A 20,653-nucleotide genomic window follows, 5' to 3' on the forward strand; every position below is an offset into this window, starting at 1 on the left:
AGGTGATGTTGAGATTCTCATTGTTTTACTGATCATGAGTCCAGTGGTACTGTGGCTTATGTGTGTGAACATCAATCACATCCTGCTAACCATGAAATTTCCCACTCAGTAAAATAAAATATGTCTTAATCTGTTCCTCCAAGTTTTTCCAGGGGTGGCTGTGGGCCTATGATCTTCTCAGACTAGGAATCATTTTCTAAAGCAGGATCTCTGTTTCTCCTGAAGCTTACCTCTTTAGTTCTGTCAGTTTCCAGCTTGTGTAGATTAGCATGCACAGGGACTTGTGCATTTAACTTGAGAAAATTAAAGACCTCTAGAGGTGTATCAGTCAGCATGGTAGTATAATTCTGACTGAGGAAAAAAATAGTAGTATAGTGGAAAGAATGAAAACAAGGAAACTGGAAATCTTATGATTTTGTCCCCTCTTCACCACATATTTGCTGCATGAGTGCAGAAAATGAAAGAGAAAGGGCATGGAGGTAAGTTGCAAGGCAGAGGAGGCCTCTGAGCATGACTGGTCTGTGCCCAAATGCAAAGTTCAGTGGATATGAAGTATGAATCAGTTCACCAGAGCAGAGCTGTCTGTATTTTGCTAGTGTAATGCACATGCAGTGCCTGGGCTGGCCAGGTACTCTCAGTGCAGACTAATATCACTTGTCATTAACACCTGGAATGGATGCCTATTGTTCACAGCTTATTCTGTAGTTAAGACTCCTTAGCTTTACATGATGTCCTTTACTTTATGAAATTCTACTCTTTTGTCTAGTTTTCTTTCCACCAATCTCTACTCTATTACTGTTATGCCTGACCATGTCCAGTAGCTCACATCCTCTAATATTTCTTCTTACCTCTTTGCCTGATGTTCATGGATCCATTCCTTTCTTCTATTCCATGACAGATTTTGTCCATCATTAAAGGTCAGACTCCCATGTAACCTTTCCTGCAAAGCCTTCCTAGAGTCCCAAGGCAGAATTCATAACTCACTGCTCTGTGTTCTTATGGCATCTGTGTGAATATCACAGCTATAGAGTTTTAGGGTTGAATGGTTAAGAGAAATTTCATTACGTCAGACTGCCTGGGCTCTGATCCTGGTTTTGTCTTTTCCTAATTCTGTAATATTTAAGAAGATATTTAATGTCTCCATGCCTCGGTTTCCTCATATATACAATGAGATAATAAAAACCATATTGCTTAGTTATGAGAATTAAATGAGTTCATAAATACAGGTGCTACCATTAATGCCTGGCACATAGTAAGCCTCATGCAAGCATTTGCTGTTGTTATTACCATATTTCTTGATTTTATGTGTATCTAGCTCTTCATTGATTGGTGAACTACTTTGATCATGGGTTATTTTTCTTTACAAAATTAACAATGAGAATTATGCTTGAAATAAAGGAGGCAACCAGCAAAACCAGACTGATTTCAGCAATGTGGCTTGTTCCATAAGTGACATGAGCATATTAGGCTGATCTTTGGCCAAATTGAAATCCAGAGCAAAATTTGCCTTTGGTGTCTTATTTTCTGCCTTCTTGGTACCCTTCCTCCCTATTGCTTGAACAAAGACTGCTTTTTCTTAGGCAATTATCTCATTTTGTTTACTTCTATGATAATTTGCATTTAAAATGTGATTTTATCAGATATATGATTTGCAAATATGTTCTGTGACTTGTCTTTTATTTTCTCAACAAAGCCTTTGAAAGAGCAAAAATGTTTAATTTTAGTGAAATTTACATCATCAATTTATTTTTTTATGAATCATGCTTTTCAATTCATATGCAGAAAATTTTGCCTAACCCAAGGTAGTAAAGGTTTTCTTCTGAAGATTTATACTTTTTGATCTTATATTTAAGTCTATGATCCATTTTGAATTATGTTGTGTGTGTGGTGCAAAGTGTACATCAAAAAGATTTCCAGTCAATTGAACTCTATTTTATGAAAAGATATTGATTTCTTTTCTCCACTGAATCGCTTTGTATCTTTATTAAAAATCACTTACGGACAGTGACATTATCATCATGAGATACTTCCTTGGTGTCTCCCATTCAACCTACAGTGAGTGAAAAAAGATCCATAACTCAACAAAGGCTACATTGCCCAACACAACTTTCCATCCAAAAGCAGCAGAATACACATTCTTCTCAAGTGCACATAGAACACTCTCAAATATAGACCATATGTTGGGAAACAAAATAAGTCTCACTAAATTTAAGAAGGTTGAAATCATATCAACCTTGTTTTCTGATCACAATGATATGAAATGAAATCAACTACAACAAGAAATCTGGAAATGTCACAAATATATGGAGACTAAACAACATGCAACTTAACAACAATTGGATGAATAAAGAAATCAAAAAATACCTGTAGACAAATGAAAACAAAAACATGACATACCAAAATTTATGGGATGCAGCAAAAGCAGTACAAAGAGGCAAGTTTATAGCAATACATAGCAATATATGCCTACCTCAAGAAGAAGAAAAGTCTCAAATAAACAATCTAACCTCACATCTAAAGGAACTAGGCAGAAAGAACAAGTGAATCCCAAAGTCAAGAGAAGGAAGGAAATAATAAAAATAATAGCAGAAATAAATGAAATAGAGACTAAAAGGGCAATAGAAAAGATCAATGAATTTAAGAGCTAGTTTTTTGAAAAGAAACAAAATTGACAAACTTTAGCTAGTCTCACCAAGAAAAAATGAGAAAGAGAAAAGTGTGAAATAAAGAAAATTCAAAATGAAAGAGGAGGAATTATAATAGACATCACAGAAATATAAAGAATTAATAAAAGAATATTATAAAAAGTTATATGCCCCAAAATTTGATGGCCTAGAAGAAATGGATAAATTCTTAGTATTATACAACCTTTCAAAACTGAATCAAGAAGGAATGGAGAATCCGAATAGATCAATCAATAGTAAGGAAATTGAAACAGAAATCAAACGTTTCCCAAAAAACAATAGTCGAAGACCAGATGGCTTCTCTGGTGAATTCTACCAAACATTCAGCGAAGATTTAATACCTGTCCTCTCAAACTCCTTCAAATAATCAAAGAGAAGGGGACACTTTTTAATTGATTTTATGAGGCCAACATTACCCTCATACAAACCAGAGAACGAAAACACAAAAAAGGAAAATTACAGGCCAATATTGTTGATGAACACAGATGCAAAAGTCCTCAACAAAATAAGAGTAAATCAAATACAATAATACATCAAAAGGATCATACGTCATGATCAAGTGGGATTTATTCCAGGTGTGCATGAACAGTTCATCACAATAAATCAATCAACATGACACACCACACTAAAAAAAAAGGAAAAATGGAAATCAGATGTACATATCAATAAATGAAGAGAAGCATTTGACATGATTCGGCATCCATTCATGATTTGAAAACCTCAATAAAATGGGTATAGAAAGAAAGTACCTCAACATAATAAAGGCCATATAAGACAACCCCACAGCTAGCATCATACTCAACAATGAAAACCTGAAAGTTATCCCTCTAAGAACAGGAACTAGACAAGGATGCCCACTTTCACCACTCTTATTCAACAAGTATTAGAATTCATATCCAGAGAAATTAGGCAAGATAAAAAAAATAAAAGTCATTTAAATTGGAAAGGAAAAAGCAAAACTGCCACTATTTGTGTATGACATGATTTTATGTATAGAAAACCCTAAAAATGCTATTATAAATAATAAATATAATAAAGTTACAGAGTACAAAATCAGCATGCAAAAATATGTTCCATTTCTATACACTAAAAATGAACTAGCAGAAAGAGAAATCAAGGAAGTAATCCTATTTACAATCACAACAAAAAGAATAAAATACTTAAGAATAAATTTAATGGAAAAGGTAAAAGACCTGCACAGTGAAAACTATGACGTAGTTGAAAGGAATCAAAGATGATGCAAAGAAATGGAAAAATATTCTGTGCTTATGGACTAGAAGAATCATCAATATTAAAATGTCCATATTGCCTAAAGCAATTTATGCATCCAGTGCAATCCTTATCAAAATCCCAATGACATTTTTCATGGAATTAGAAGAAAGAATCCTAAAATTTATATAGCACAACAAAAGACCCTAAAAAATAAAAGTCATCCAGAGAAAAAAAGAGCAAAGCTGGAGGTATCACGAACTTACTGATTTTAATGTGTACTGTAAATCTATAGTAATCAAAATAGCATGGTATTGGCAGAAAAACAGATGTACAGATCAATGGAACAGAATTGAGAACCCAAAAATAAATCCACACATTTATGGACAGGTAATTTTTGACAAAGGAGCAAGAACATATGTGGAGAAAGGAAAGTCTCTGCAATAAATGTATGTTCAGAAACCTGGAGAGCCACATGCAAAAGAATAAAAGTTGACCATTATACCACTATCTTACACCATACACAAAAATTAACTCAAAGTGGATTAAAAACTTGAATTTCAGATCTGAAACCACGAAACTCCAAGAAGAAAACATAGGTAGTATGCTCTTTTACATTGGTCTCAGCAGTATCTTTTTTTTTCGTTTGATGAGGAAGATTCACTCTGAGCTAACATCCACTGCCAATCTTCCTATTTTTGCTTGAGGGAAATTCACTCTGAGCTAACATCTGTGCCAGTCTTCCTCTACTTTGTATGTGGGATGCCTCCACAGCATGGCTGATGAATGGAGTAGGTCCCCACCTGGGATCCAAACCCATGAACCAGGGTTGCCAAAGTCAAGCATGTGGAACTTCAACCACTCAGCCATGGGGCCAGCCACCTCTAGTGCCATTTGTTTTGGTAAACTTTATGTTATTTTCTACATAGACAATTGTGTCTTTTTTTTCCACTTTGAAAGCCTCTTAGCTTGATTCAAAACACTTTCCAGGACCCCCAGTAAAATGTTGGACGGATATAGTGAAAATGGACGCGCTTCTTTTGTTCCTGATTTTTGGAGAAGATAATTCAGACTTTCATCATTAAGTATAAAACGTTAGCTGTTGGTCTTTCATAGAATGTGAATGAAAGCTTGGCTGAGTTTTGAACACAAAAGTACAAGACATGCAAAAGAAATAAAGAACTATGACCCATACACACAACAAAATGAAAGAAATCCATAGAAATTTGCTTTAAGGACACCTAGATATTTGACTTACTATTTTAAATATGTTCAAACGCTTAAAGGAAACTATGTATAAAGAAGTAAAACATAGTATGAGGACTGTGCCTCAACAAATACAGAGTAGCAATAGAGAAACTATAGACGTGAATCAAATACATTTTAGGATATATATAATTCAAATCATCATGCTGTACACATTAAACATATACAGGGCTATCTGTCAATTATATCTCAATAAAAGTGGAAAAATAAATCACATACATTCTAGAGTTGAAAAGTATACTAACTGAACTGAAAAATTTACTCAAGGAGCTAAAAACAAACTTCAGCAGGCAAAAGAAAGAAACAACAAATTTGAATATAGGGAATTTGGCATTATACAGTCTGAGGAACAGAATGAAAAGAAATTAAGAAAAATGAACAGAGCCTCAGAGACATGTGGTACATCATCAGTTATACTGATGCACGCATAATGAGAGTCTTGGAAGGAGAGAAGAAAGGTGAGGGAGAAAAAAGAATATTTGAAGAAACAATGGCAGAAAACCTCCCAAATTTGATGAAAAACATGAATTTGCACATCCAAAGAAGCTCAAAAACATCAAGTAGGATATTTAAATAGATCCACACCTAGACACATCATGGTCAAGCTGTTGAAAGCCAAAGATAAAAGAAAAATTTTGAAGCAGCTGTAATTCACATCTGAATGCTTTTTTCTGAAGGCTGCATTTCTTCTGAATGCTGAAGAAGACGTGAAGTTAACTGGGCCTCCATTACATTGCTAGTAAGAATGTGACATAGTACAATATTTTGCAAAACAGTTTTACAGCTACTTATAAAGTTATCATACATCCGTTACTCAGCAATTCCACTCTATGAGAAATTAAAACATATGTCTACTCAAAGATGTGTATGAATGTTCTTATTAGCTTTATTTATAAATCTCGTAACAGCCTAAATGTCTATGACAGATAAACTGATAATCAAGTTGTAGTATGCGTATACAATGGATTATTACTCAGAAATTAAACAGAAGGTTGCATAATGCATAGTTATACTTATCTGAAATCTAGAAAAGGAAATACATTGTAACAGAAAGCAGGTTAGTGGTTGAAAGCTGCCAAATGTGGGGAGGGTGGCCAATTTCAAACGGACATGATAAAACTTCTTGTAGTAGTGAAAACATTCTATACATTAATTGTGGCAGCATTTACAGGGAAGCAATTTTTAGGTTTTTGTATCTTACACAGGAAACTGTATGTAATCCCTGTATTAGGTTTCTATTGCTCAGTTACAAATTATCACAAAATTATTGACTTAAGTCACACGTATCCCAAAGTTTCCATGGATGAGAAGTCCAGGCAGCCTAGTTGGGTACTCTCCTCGGGGTCTCATCAGGCTGAAATCAAGGTGTTGACCAGTGCTGTGGTCTCAGCTGAGGCTTGGGATTCTCTTCCAAGATTGTTGGTTATTGGCAGAATTCAGTTTCTTGGGGCCAGCCCAGGACTGAGTGGTTAAGTCCGCATGCTTCAGCAGCCTGGGGTTTCGCTGGTTTGGATCCTGGGTGCGGACATGGCACCGCTCATTAGGCCACGCTGAGGCATCCCACATACCACAACTGGAAGGACCCACAACTAAAATATACAACTATATCCTAGGGGGATTTGGGGAGAAAAAACAGAAAAGAAAGAGAAGATTGGCAACGGTTATTAGCTAAGGTGCCAATCTTTATAAAAAAAAAAAAGAGTTAAGTTTCTTGAGGCTGAGGCCTTCAGCATTTAGAGTCTGCCCATCATTCCCTGTCATGTGACCCTCTATACATATAGAAACTTCCTTCTTCAAGGTTATAGGAGAGTATCTGCTGCTCCTTATACTGTCTCTGAACTCTAGTAACAGTTTTAAAAGGCTCACCTGGTTATGTCAGGTCCACCCATAAAAAGCTCCCTTTTGATTAACTGAAAGTCAGTTTAGCAGAAATGTAGGAAGGACACAGGCTTTGGAGTCAGGCCTTGGTTAGACTGCCTGGTCACATTCTAACCATCTAATCTTGGGCATTTTGCTTAACTTCCCTGAACTCTCATTTCCCTAAACTTAAAAAAATGTTAAAATGTTCACCTTAAAGTGTTCTCTTGAACATTAAGTGAGAAAGCCTTTAAGGCATTTGTCTTGTGGTAGGTGCGAGGTAAATGTCAGTTACCTTCTCTCTGACCTCAGAAGGAAGGATCTTTAGTGATAAGAATTTCCAGTAGTACTCAAAGAGTTGGTCCTGTCTGTAATCAATGCATTTTATGAGGCTCATCCTAAGGTTCTCACTTTTAGATGTTTTCTAATGTCTCACAAAGGAGCCTGTGTTCTCTGGACTCACCAGCTTCAAAGGGAATATGTATTTTAGGGAATAGCTGTGCCTGACCCTTACTATCCATAAAATATACAAATGGAACAGGACCTCACATCTTGAAAAGGTGGGACTCACACATAGACATCCCTTTCCTGTACTCCAAAATCACTCTGGCTGCACTGCACCTAAAGCGTCGATCACTGTATTATATCGTGTGTTTAAGCGTCTACATCTTCCCTAGGTTGTGAGAGCCACGAAGGCAAAATTTACTTATCATTTCTCTTTCCATTTCCATCTAGCATGAAGCCTGCCATACATATCATATTTATAGGATTGAACTGAACCATCCGTCTTCCAGATATGCTAACCCTCAAAATCCCCACTTTATAATTCCCTGAATAGCATTTCCCAGAGCCTTAGAAATTTCAAGCGTTGAACACATATTGATTTTATCCTTTAAGAATTGACTGTTTAGGTGATCAAAAGGTACAAACTTCCAGTTATAAAATGAATAAGTCCAGGGGATATATTGCACAGCTTGGTGACTATAGTTAATACTACTGTATTGATATTTGAAAGTTCCTAAGAGAATAGATCTTATAAGTTCTCATCACAAGAAAACAAAAATTTGTAACTATGTGTGGTGAAAGATGTTAATTAGAATTATAATGGTGATCATTTCCCAATGTATACATATATTGAATCATTATGTTGTACACTTAAAACTAATATAATATGACAATTCTACTTCAATTATTTAAAAAAGAAAGATAAAAAGTTACAAACAACTACAAAAAAGAATGGAGTGTTTAAAACCAAAAAATGAATAAATAATATAAAGTCAATTTATTACGGGCCTTCATTAACCTGCAAGATCCCTTTACCTATGTCATATAACATAGCATATTTGCATACTTCTGGGAGTGAAAGCCCATTGTATTCAAAGGTACTGGCCCCACTCAGAGATTTATATAGGATAATCTTAACTGGGATGTTGCATGGTGTTTTTTTAAGTTTTTATTTTTTAGAGCAGTTTTAGGTTCATAGCAAAACTGAGCAGAAAGTACAGAGAGTTCTTGTGCACGTCCTCTGCCCTCATCCCATATCACCTTCCCCACTGTCAACATCCCGCACCAGAATGGTACATTTGTTACAATCAACTGAAGTTGACATGTTATCACCTGAAGTTCATAGTTCCCTTTAGGGTTCCCTCTTCACGTTGTTCATTATGTAGAATTTGACAAATGCATAATGGCATATACCCATCATTATAGCATCATGTTAAAAATCCTCTGTAATCCACCTATTCATCATCCCTCCTCTTAAACCCCTGGCAACCACTGATTTTTTAATTTTCTCCAAAGTTTTACCTTTTCCAGAATATCACATAGTTGAAATAAGACAGCATGTAATCTTTTCCCGTTGGTTTCTTCCAGTTAGTAATATGTATTAAAGGTTCTTCAGTGTCTTTTTGTGGCTCGGTAGTTCATTGCTTTTTAGTCTGAATACTATTTTATTGTGTGGATGTACAACAGTTTTGTTATCCATTCTCCTATTAAGATATCTTGGCTGCCTCAAAGTTTTGGCAATTATGAATAAAGATGCCACAAACATTTGTGTGCTGATTTTTGCGTGGACATAAGTTTTCAACGCGTTTGGGTGAATACCAAGGAGTGGAATTGCTGGATCACGTGGTAAGACTATGTTTAGTAATGTGAGAAACTACCAAACTGTCCTCCAAAGTGGCTGTATAATTATGCATTCTCAGAAGGAGTGAAGGAGAGCTCCTGTTGCTCCACATCCTCACCAGCATTTGGTATTGTAAGTTTTTCAATTTTAGTCATTCAAATAGGTGTTTAGTGGTATCTCATTGTTGTTTTAATTTTCAAGTCCCTAATGACATAATGCCGAGCCCCCTTTCCTATACTTATTTATCATCTGTATATCTTCTTTGGTGAGGTGCCTGTCCACAACTTGTGCCCATTTTTTAATGCAGTTGTTTGTCTTATTGTTGAATTCTTTATATATTTATATTTTCTTTATAGATTTTATTTATAGATTTTATATAGATTTTATTTATGTATTTATACAAAGTGTTCTTTATATATTTTAGAAAACATTGCTTTACCAAACATGTCTTCTGCAAAGATTTTCTCCCCTTCTGTGGTTTTTCTTCTCATTCTCTTGACAGTGTCAGTCACAGAGTAGAAGTTTTTAATTTTAATGAGCTCCATTTTATCAATTTTTTCTTTCATGGATCATGTCTTCTGAGTTATATATAAAAAGTCATCACCAAATCTAAGGTCACCTAGAATTTCTCCTTTGATATCTTCAAAGAGTTTTATAGTTTTTGTTTTACATTTAGGTCTATAATCCATTTTGAGTTAATTTTTGTGAAAGTTGTAAGGTCTGTGCCTACATTCTTTTTTTTTAACCTATACATGTCTACTTGTCCCAGCACCATTTGTTGAAAGACTATATCGTTTTCATCAAATGACCATTGTACTTTTGTCAAAGATCAATTGACCCTATTTATGTGGGTCCATTTCTGGGCTTTCCATTCAGTTCCATTGATCTGTCTATTCTTATGTCAATACCACACTGTCTTGACTACTTAACTTTATAGACAATCTTGAAGTTATATAGTGTCAGTCCTCCAACTTTGTTCTTCTCCTACAATATTGTGTTGTTTATTCTGCATTATTTTGCCTCTCTATACAAATTTTAGAATCAGTTTGTCAATATCTAGAGGATATTGAGTTGATTTTATGGAATTTTTGAATTCCATTCATGTATTTGTGCATTTTATATTGTTGTAAATAAATAAATAAACAAAATCAGAACCTTAAAATGAGAATAGGGAGAGCAGTTCGCATTTTCAAACATGTAAAGTTTACCACAAAATTAATATCTATTTTTCTATTTAATAGACTTTAAAAATCTCTCTTTTATTTTATTGACTATATTTAAGAGATATTCAAATAAATATATTAAATTACGAGGGTGTTATTTTATTGGGGGAAGTATCTTTACTTTTTTCAACTAAAAAAAGGATAAGTGATATTGTATTTGAGTTTTATTTTAATTCCTATTGTGGGATTTGGTAAATAAATGCATTTACCTTCCGATGTACAGGAGAGGTGAACATATAACAAAGCTATCTTTTGGTGCTGGCCCAGTGGTGCAGTGGTTAAATTTGCACATTCCACTTCTTGGAGGCCCTGGGTTCGCCAGTTTGGATCCCGGGTGCGGACATGGCACCGCTTGGCACGCCATGCTGTGGTAGGCGTCCCACATAAAAAAAAGAAAGTAGAGGAAGATGGGCACGGATGCTAGCTCAGGGCCAGGTGTCCTCAGCAAAAAGAGGAGGACTGGCAGTAGTTAGCTCAGGGCTAATCTTCCTCAAAAAGAAAAAATAAACAAAGCTATCTTTCTGTGAAATGAAAATCTATTTCCTAGAGGCTATTTTATTTAGTCCAATATTACTATATTAGTTAACAAAATGTGTTAGGTATGTGATATTCAAACAGTCAACTTCAAAACTGAACCATTTTCAACACATTAATAGGATAATTTTATTCATTTTATAAATGTTTATTTTTAAATTAATTTAAATAACATACAAATTAAATTATTAATTCAAATTAATTGAATTAATTTTTAATAATTGACCTGTAAATTTAATACTAAAATATATTTAGTTTGTTATGAACATGAATTAAAAAGAGAGAGCGAGAGAGATTCAAGAACAGATAGAAGGCACATCCCACATCTTTATCTGAGGGTTTCTAGTTTTCCTCTGATCGTCCCTTCAAGTGGTGCCATTCCAATACTGTTGTTCCTTGTCGGCCTCTCTAAACTAACAATATATTTCTGCCTTATTATTCCTTTATCAGAGAATTTTCATACATAAATTATTGGGTTGATATTTTCTTTCTTATCTAGTCATTTCTATCCTATTTCAATTTTCCCTTTCATTCTGAAATATAGAGTAATGTCAACATACAAAAAATTGTGTAGTACATATATAGCACATATATGTATATATTTAATATGTCTCTATACATACATATGTAAAATTATTTCATTATACTTGACAATAATTTCTGTACATGCCTTTATACTAATAAACAAATCCTTGCGATTTTTATAGTTTTACCACATATATGTGCCATTAAACTGTAGTTTTTTAAATAAGGTTTTGAACTTTTTAAGTTAATGCAACCATATGATACGTACTATTTTCTCAATCTTTCTTTAATAATTATATTTTGGAGATTCAACCATTTCACTATATGTAGATCCTTAATTTTATTGTGATATGATATTTCATCTTATGAAACTATAATCATTTTTTATTTTACTCTTGAAGAATTTTGAAGTGATTATAAACAATGCTGTTAAGAAACTTGTTTTGTCCTAGGTTTAATATCATGGACTAGAGTTACTATAGTATAACAGTGCTTATCTTCAATTTTGCTAGATATTTACAAACTGTTTTAAAAGCAGAAATTTGTACCGATCTGAAGATCCAGGAATCAGATCAGGAGCAGAGAACGCAGGAGAGTGAGACAGGAATGAAAAAATTCAATTTAAGATTATGTTATTGAGAGGCTGTTTATAGACAATGGAAGTTCAATTTTATGAACATTTGCTGAGGAATGCATACTGTGCCTCCTAGAATTATCACTGCGACTGTTAATTTTATGTGTCAACTTGATAGGGCTAAGGGATGCCCAGATAGCTAGTAAAACAGTATTTCTGGGTATGTTTGTGTGGATGTTTCTGGAAGATATTACCATTTGAATGGTAAACTGAGTAAAGATTGCCCTCATCAATTTAAGTGGGCATCAGTCTATGTTTGAAAGCCTAAACAGAACAAATAAGTGAAAGAAGGACAAATTCACTCTCTCTGCTTGAACTAGGACATCTATTTTCTCATACCCTTGAACATCAGAACTTTTGGTTCTTGGAACTTCAGACTTAGACTGGGACTTACACAGTTGGCTTCACTGGATTTCAAGCCTCCAGGCTTGAGCTAGAACTACACTACTGCCTTTCCTGAATCTCCACTTGTAGAGAACAAATTTTGGGGCTTCTCAGCCTTTAAATCACATGAAATAATCCCTCATAATAAATCTATTTCTCTATGTCTACATATATTATTGGCTCTGTTTATCTGGAGATCCCTGATTAATATAGTCAGCTGAGGAACCAGAAGATGGAAAATTTATAGACAGGCTCCTGTCCCTACTGGATATGGGTTGTTCCCAATGGAAATAACTCTGCTGAAATTCTGTGTCAGCTCTAGCAGTGGTGGGTAGTGAAACAATTCTGTATGATACTGTAACTGTGACTACTTGGCACTATGCATTAACTGAAGCCAATGAACTTTGCAGCACAAAGCATAAACATCAATGTATGCAAATTTAAAACCAAAACCACTTAGAAGGTCAAGGATCTCAGGATGGATGCAAAATGTGACAAAACCATCTAAATGTATTCCAAATAGATGAAACAATCTGACTGATGGAGGTGGAGAAAATGTATTAAGTTAATTAGCTTTGGAAACTAAAAGAAAAACAACTGAACATAAAGATTGTATTATAGTTGATCAAGTTGATTCCCATGTGAGTATTGAGTGGCAATGCTGCTATTGCTGCACATGCATACTGGAATTGAACAGTTAAGTAAATGGATGGGAGAAGATGGGAGCCAGATTTCTTACTTTTTCAGTTGTAGTTTACAGGAGAAGAGGCTAGAATAATCCATGTGTTAAGGAAATAGATTATAGACAGTAGGAACATGTTTAGCTTAATATAGATGGTTACATACAGAAATATTTATGGATATTAGCATCAACATAAATTAATACACGCATATGCATTTCCTTGCTCTGTCAGCTGAGAGGGACTGGAAAAAATGACACCAGGGTAGCAGCAAGCACATTTAGTACCAGATCTTGGTTTCTAATGCCATTCTCCAATAAAAGGAAGTAGGACTCCTTGGAGTAATAGCTGGTTCTGGGACTTGGTAGGACACACATATATGATGAGTCTGGGTTATTTCGTAGTGCTAGAAAATCAGAAAGTTATCATTAAAAAAACCAATTGATGGTTGATGCAGTTTGTCAAAGGGTCACAGGAATCAACTGAAAGAGCTCCAAATGGCCAATACTAAAACAATTTGAGCAAAAAATTAAATAAAACAGCATTGAACTGTAACCGAAAATATAAAGTAAATATCCATGAGTCTATACTAATAATATAAATAAATGATTGGCTATATAAATAAATGAGGAAAGAGAAAAATCTCACAAAGAAGAACTCCAAATATTTCATGTAGGGATTGGAGTTTCAAAGATTCTTTCCCTGAACGAGTTGGAACATGAGTTCCCACTCTTTAACTGTGGGCCTCACATAGTGACCTCCTTCCAGAGTACACAAAAGACGGGAATAAAAGAGACTTTTCAGTACAGCAACCAGATATACACTACCACAATCAGGTGAAGAAGGTTAATATCAACAGTGATAAGTTATGTTGAATTTTGACAGTATCTATCCTTGGTATGATACAGTGAAATGACGCTTCCCCTCTGTGGTGTTCCTTGCAAAAACCCATTGCCAGAGTGTAATAATAAGAAAAACTAAGAGAAAATTCCCAATTAAGGGACCTTCTACAAAAATGAATAACTGGTACCCCTCAGAACTTTCAAGGTCATCAAAAGCAAGGAGAATCTGACAAACCATCACATCTAAGAGGAACCTAAGGAGACATGATGACTAAATGCAATTTGATGTCTTGGATGTGATCATGGAACAGAAAAGGGGCCTTAGGTAAAAACTAAGGGATAAATATGGGCTGTAGTTAATAATAATGTATCAATAATGGTTCATTAATTGTAACTATTGTAGCATACTAATGTAAGATTTTAATAATAGAAGCAACTAGTTACATGGGTATTCTACTACCTTCATCATGTTTGATAAATTTAACACTTTTCTAAAAGTAAAAGTAACTTAAAAATATAAAAAGAAAACCACGGTGCACACTTAAATGAAATGCCATCAATGAAAGCTGAGATTGGACTTGCACAGAATAAACAAATGTATATGAAGCTGAAATGAGGGGCCGTCAGAGGATGTGAGGGGTTTACCAGAGGTGTCTGGTACAATTATCAATCAATATTTCTTGAGTGCCTACTCTATGCCCTATTAGAGCTTAAGTCAATTCAGCAAAGGAAGATTAAAAGAATAAACATTCAGTTCATACAATTACCATAATAAGTGAATGCTAAAAAGATAAGAAAGCAGTATCTGAAAACTAGAGGAGAGAGATGATGTAGAAAGTAACTTAGTTGGTGTTTCAAAGATGAATTCTCTGAGGAAATGACATTTAGGTCTTTATATCCTCTAATGGTATATTTTTCTAAGTTGGATTTTGGCATATTTTACATTGTTTAATCCAAAGTACACTGGTAACACCAAATGAGCCTATAATTTGGTTTCGCTTAGAAAAATCATTTAACTCAACCTCAGGAGAAAGAACTACATGGAGATTAGGATTTTGGTTGGCTCAGAATGATAGGATCTGTGATTGATGGAGATCTTGACCAGGCTTACTTCACATCAATGAGATTTATTTTATGATAATTTTCTGATTTTCTAGCACTACAGGATTAGAGTTCCCAGGGGAAAGCCCTTGAGTATTGTGACTTATTCTCCTATCTTCTCTCCAGATAAAAATTTGTATGAACAACAAGTTGGATAACTGGAATACAATTATATACTGCATAATGATCTTTTGGTCAATGATGGACTGCATATACAATGCTGGTCCTATAAGATTAGTACTATATACCTAGGTGTAGTAAGCTATTCCATGTAGGTTTGTGTAAGTACACTCCATGATGTTTGCACAATGATGAGATTGCCTAGTGATGTAGCAATTAGGATGTATCTCCAATTGTTAAGTGGTACATGATAGTAATATGAATAGACATATAGATAAAGCAGAGTGCATAAACTGGAAGTCAAGCAGAGAAACTTAACCACTTCCTCCAAAAGATCAAAAACGTAAAATTAAGAAAAACAACAACAAAGAATGAGCAGAATATATCTGTTGGAAGTGGCAACCAAGGCTTTATATTTATGTATTTAATGCTCTCTCTTCTTTAGTCTAAATAGCAAAGAATGTCCTCTCTGCGAGCATAGGTGAAGTTATCTTCTAATCTAAATATGGTGGCCTGGATGGGGTTGTTTGGACCCTAGACATCACTCTGCTACATGATTTGCTACATTGACATTTTAGATTTCAAATCTACTGAAAATCTTTGAGTCTCCAATGTTGCCAACTTGAATTCAAGAATAAATTGAACTTGCTTCAGAGACTTTTAGGTTGTTGATAGGATTTAATGACTTAAGAAATCAAGTATTCACAAGTTGCCACACCTGCATTGGGACTTTCCACAGAAGGAACTTGGGACTATTATCTCTTAATCCTTGTATAGAAAAAACAAGAAGTTACCTTAAAGATCCTTAAAGAATTTTCCAAACTTATGCTTAATTGATTCGAACTAAAACCAAAAAAGCCATATATAACACTTGAAGAGGTTAATGGGTAAAGACTGTGTTGGAGACATACTGGTTTTCATATAAATATTTTATAGGGGAAAAATAAATAACAAAGAAATTATCAAGGACCTGCTAGGTAGCAGGCAATATGGAGATATGGCAGTGAATCATATGTGTAAGCGTCTACCTTGTTGGAGATTAACAGTCCTATGTGGCTTTGGACAATAAACAGACTGCTACAAACTGGAATTACAGATCTCAAAGCAGGGGTATATTGTCTTGAGCACAATAACAACACATACGTGGGTCTGTAACACAGATATTAAAGTTCTGATTAAGTTTATTAAGTAAGAAATAGAGGAAATAACTCAGAAAAAGAAGGTGAGAGCCAGCCCTGATGTCCTAGTGGTTAAAGTTTGGCAAGCTCTGCTTCCGTGGCCAAGGTTCGGTTCCCAGGTGCAGAACACCACCACCTCTCTGTCGGTAGCCATGCTGTGGCAATAGCTCACATAAAATAACTAGAAGGACTAACAACTAGAATATGCAACAAAGCACTGGGGCTTTGGGGAGGAAAAATAAAAAAGAGGGTGAAGACATCTTTCCAGACTAGATATGTGCAAAAACTAAAGAGTACAGTCATCATATCACTATGATGTTTGTTATTTTTGACTGCATAGAACAAAGGTGATTGCTGACCACTGGGAGAAGATATTTTTATTGATTGAGGGTTTTTATCAATCGTATGGGAAAAAAGGGTAAGTGGTAATGGTGATGGCATTAGTGGGTCTATGTATCTTTAGTATTTCCTTTAATTTGCATCTCAATGACACTTATGAAAGAAAAATCCAGAGAAATGACATCAAAAGGCCATGGGAATAGGCATTAACGTCAATACAATCCCATTAAGTGGGAATAAATGTTGACAGATGAGTTAAAATTAAACAATCGATTTATACAATATAATTACCAATGACTTAGACTAATAAATCACCCTCATATTATTTATAATTAAAAGAATATTCTTCTCTCTAGTATTTTCTTCAGGGCAGCATAAACATCTTTATTCCTTAGGCTGTAGATCATAGAATTTAGTAGAGGCACAAGAATAGTATAAAACACGGAGTATACTTTCCCTTGGTCTGTGGATCTGACAGATGATGGCTGCAGGTACGTGAATGCAGCAGATCCAAAGAAAACAGCAAATGTCGAGATGTGGGAGCTGGAGGTGCTGAAGGCTTTGGACTGTCCTAAGTGGACTGAATGCAGAGGATGCTGGCAATGAAGATGTAAGAGCTAAGAATGGTCAGGCTAGGGGCAAAGATATTAACTACATTAAATATTAGAATCAGTAATTGGTTGACATAAGTACCAGAGCAGGAGAGCTTTAAGAGGGGAAGAAGATCACAGAAATACTGGTTGATCACAACAAATTTACAGAAATAAACCCAACGTACAGGCTGTATGAGAAAATGTACAAACCACGCCTATAATATACACTCCCCAAATCAGGGAGAAACAGGCCTAAGGGGACATGATGGCATTGTAAATCAAGGCGCTATGGATGGCAACATATTGATCATATGCCATTGCAGCTGCCATGTAACAGTCTGAGACAGCAAAAACGGGGAAGAAATAGAGCTGAGTCATGCATTCAGGGTAGGAGATGATGTTCTTCTCTGTCACAAAGTTCATCAGCATTTGGGGGGGTGATGACAGAGGAATGGCAGAGATCAATGAAGGACAATCTGCTGAGGAAACAGTACATGAGAGTGTGCAAGTGAAAATTGAGTTCTATCAGTGTGATCATGCCCTCGTTCCCCACCACTGTGACTACATAGATTCCTAGGAAGAGGAAGAAAAGGAGTGGCTGGAGTTCTGCCTGTTGTGTTCACCCAGCGAGGATGAACTCAGTCACTGTGGAATGATTTTCTGCTGCCATTTTCCTCTAGGAGTTTCTGAAGGGGAGAAAGGAAAACATGGTTGTTGGAGGGACTTCATCATTCTTCTCTGTTTAGTGGCAGGTACCCCATACAGATCACTCATAGTTTGCCATTCTCTTGGTTTATGTGATCATTTAACTCTGAGTCAATTTATGTAAGTAAAATTTATCTGCATATAATATTTATTAAGCCTCATTTTCAAATATAATAAATTATTTCATATAAAAATAATTCGAATAATTGAAAAATTTCTGTGTCTATTTCTTATTTTGAATATTTCGATCGTCATCAAGGCAATATTTCTAAGTCGAGACTCAGAAATTTAAATATTTAGAGGAGCCAATGTCAGTGAGGAAAACTGGCTGAGTGACAACTTGCGGAGAGCAAACTCTGTCCAAAGGTAGTAAGTAGCCAGTAATAACCCACAATTAATTTCTAGCAGGGGTAAACAGAAACCTTATTTTCAGTCATTTCAATTTTTAAAATAATTACCAGGAAATGTGAATTTCTATACAAAAGTCTTCAGATATGTGAGCATTATTATTAAGATGAAACTACACCTACAGTGATCATTGTGCAAATCTACCAACTGGATTGAGCCACAGTTAGTGGGTTTGTGGTCTCTGGACCAAGTATGTCTGCTTTTGCTCGAGAAGAGTAGTATGCATAGTGGTTAAATGGACAGGCATTAAAGTCAAATTGCCTGTGTTCAGATTCAGATTCCGATCCCATCATTTACTAGCCAATACCTTGGGACAACTAAAACAACCTCTTTAGGTCTTAACTTGTAAATCTGTAAAAGAGAAATAACAATATTATCCACCTTGTAATACAGCTGGGGGAGACTTAATCAGAAAGTGAGTATAATCATTACTGTGGTGGTGGTGTTACATATGATAGTTTATCAATTGGAAAATAAGCTATATTTACTCACTTCAAATTACAGAAACAAAAAGAACATTGCAATCCTTTTTTTTTTTCATCTTTTTTGCAAAGCAGAGGTAAGTAACAAGCAAACATAGAATCACGAATAGGATTCCTTATTCTGTTAAATGGAAAACAGGTGATTGAAACATTGTATGCACCAAAGTAAAATTTTCAAATGGATTAATGTTGAATTATAAAAATACAGGAAATATAGAAAATCTAAAATTTTCTATCTCACTTCTACACCAAAGTAAATCTGAATTAATAAATCTGAGCACAAAGGCAAAACTATAAGACATCTGGAAGAAAACACTGAAGAAAATCTTTGAGATCATGGAGTAGTTTAAGATTTTTTATAAAGGATGTCCAAGCACACACAAAAATAAGGACAAAAACAAAACAAGTAAACAAAAAACAAAAAAACCTAACCACAAAAATGGTTAAATTGTACTTCATCAGAATTAAAAGCTGCTCTTCCAAGGATACCAATAAGAAAATGAAAAAGAAAGTCGAGGAAATACGTATATCTGACAAAATCTTTTATCCAAAATATGTAAATAATCTTTACAATTTTTAATATAAATCAGGCAAGTTTAAAAAACGTAAAATACGTGAACATTTATTCACAAAAAAAGATGCATGAATAGTCAATAAGTATATAAAAATATATTTAATGTCAGCAGTCATCAGGGAAATGAAAATTAAAATTATAATGAGACACCTCTACACACCTATACAGGAATTGGTAAAACAAACCAAAAAAACCTTGGCAACACCAAGTATTGGTGAGGAGTAACCGGAATTGTACAAAGCTGGTGGGGGGTGTAAAATTGTTCAACTGCTTTAGAAAACAGCTTGGCAATTTCTTATAAATTTCAAGAGAAATTTAATCCAACAATTAAATTAAATCCAAATTAAAAAAGACCTATTTAATCTAATAATTCTCTTCCGCAGCATTTATCCAAAAGAAGTGTAAATATTTGTATACAAAAAGGCTTGTAAAAAAGGAGCATGGCAGCTTTACTCATAACTACTCAAAAATGGAAACAAATCAAATGTTTGTTCATTGACTGATGAATAGATGAATGAGTTGCAGTGTATATACATACATACATATATACAGGGAGAGAGAGAGACTGAACAAGAGAAGGAATGGAATGCTACTCTGTATTAAAAAGAGAATAAATCAGAAATACATGCAACAACACAAATCTCAAAAAGATTATATTTTTTGGAATAAATTGTACAAAATTCACCTTAAATTTGGAAGCATTCACCATGATAGTAAACTAAACTGGTGGTTTTCTTTCTGTGCGGATTTTTAATAAGGGATTGGATTTATTTAATAGATATCACTGATTCAGGTTTTATATATTTTTTTCAGCTTTCTTAAGCTGAAATTTCAACACATTCATCCACTTTGAAAATTCTCAAATGTGTTGCATTAGATTTGCCATTATGATTTCCTTAGCATTTAAAAAAATATTTGTAGACTATGAAGAGATTTCTGCTTATTCATTTATGGTTCTTGGTTTTTTGTTTTGATTCCTCTTTCTAGAAAATTTTCAATTTTATTAATTTAAGTAGACTAACTTTTTGGCTAGGTTGATTTTATGAATTATATATTTATTTTCTGCTTAAATTATTTCTAATATCTTACTTTTTCCTTTACTCATTTCATTGGTATGACTTTCTATTCTTTTCCTAACTTCTTGAAATAGAAGTTTAAATCAATATCTTCAACTTTTATTTTTTTCTAAA

At 34.5% G+C, this 20,653-nt stretch overlaps 1 pseudogene; it reads right to left on the reverse strand.

Annotated features, from left to right (window-relative positions):
- Positions 1-17,033: 17,033 nt before the first annotated feature.
- Positions 17,034-17,964, reverse strand: LOC106835986 (olfactory receptor 8G5-like; annotated as a pseudogene).
- Between the last annotated feature and the right edge of the window lie 2,689 nt (positions 17,965-20,653).

The sequence above is a fragment of the Equus asinus genome, chromosome 20 (genome assembly GCF_041296235.1).
Source record: "Equus asinus isolate D_3611 breed Donkey chromosome 20, EquAss-T2T_v2, whole genome shotgun sequence".
Taxonomy (NCBI): domain Eukaryota; kingdom Metazoa; phylum Chordata; class Mammalia; order Perissodactyla; family Equidae; genus Equus; species Equus asinus.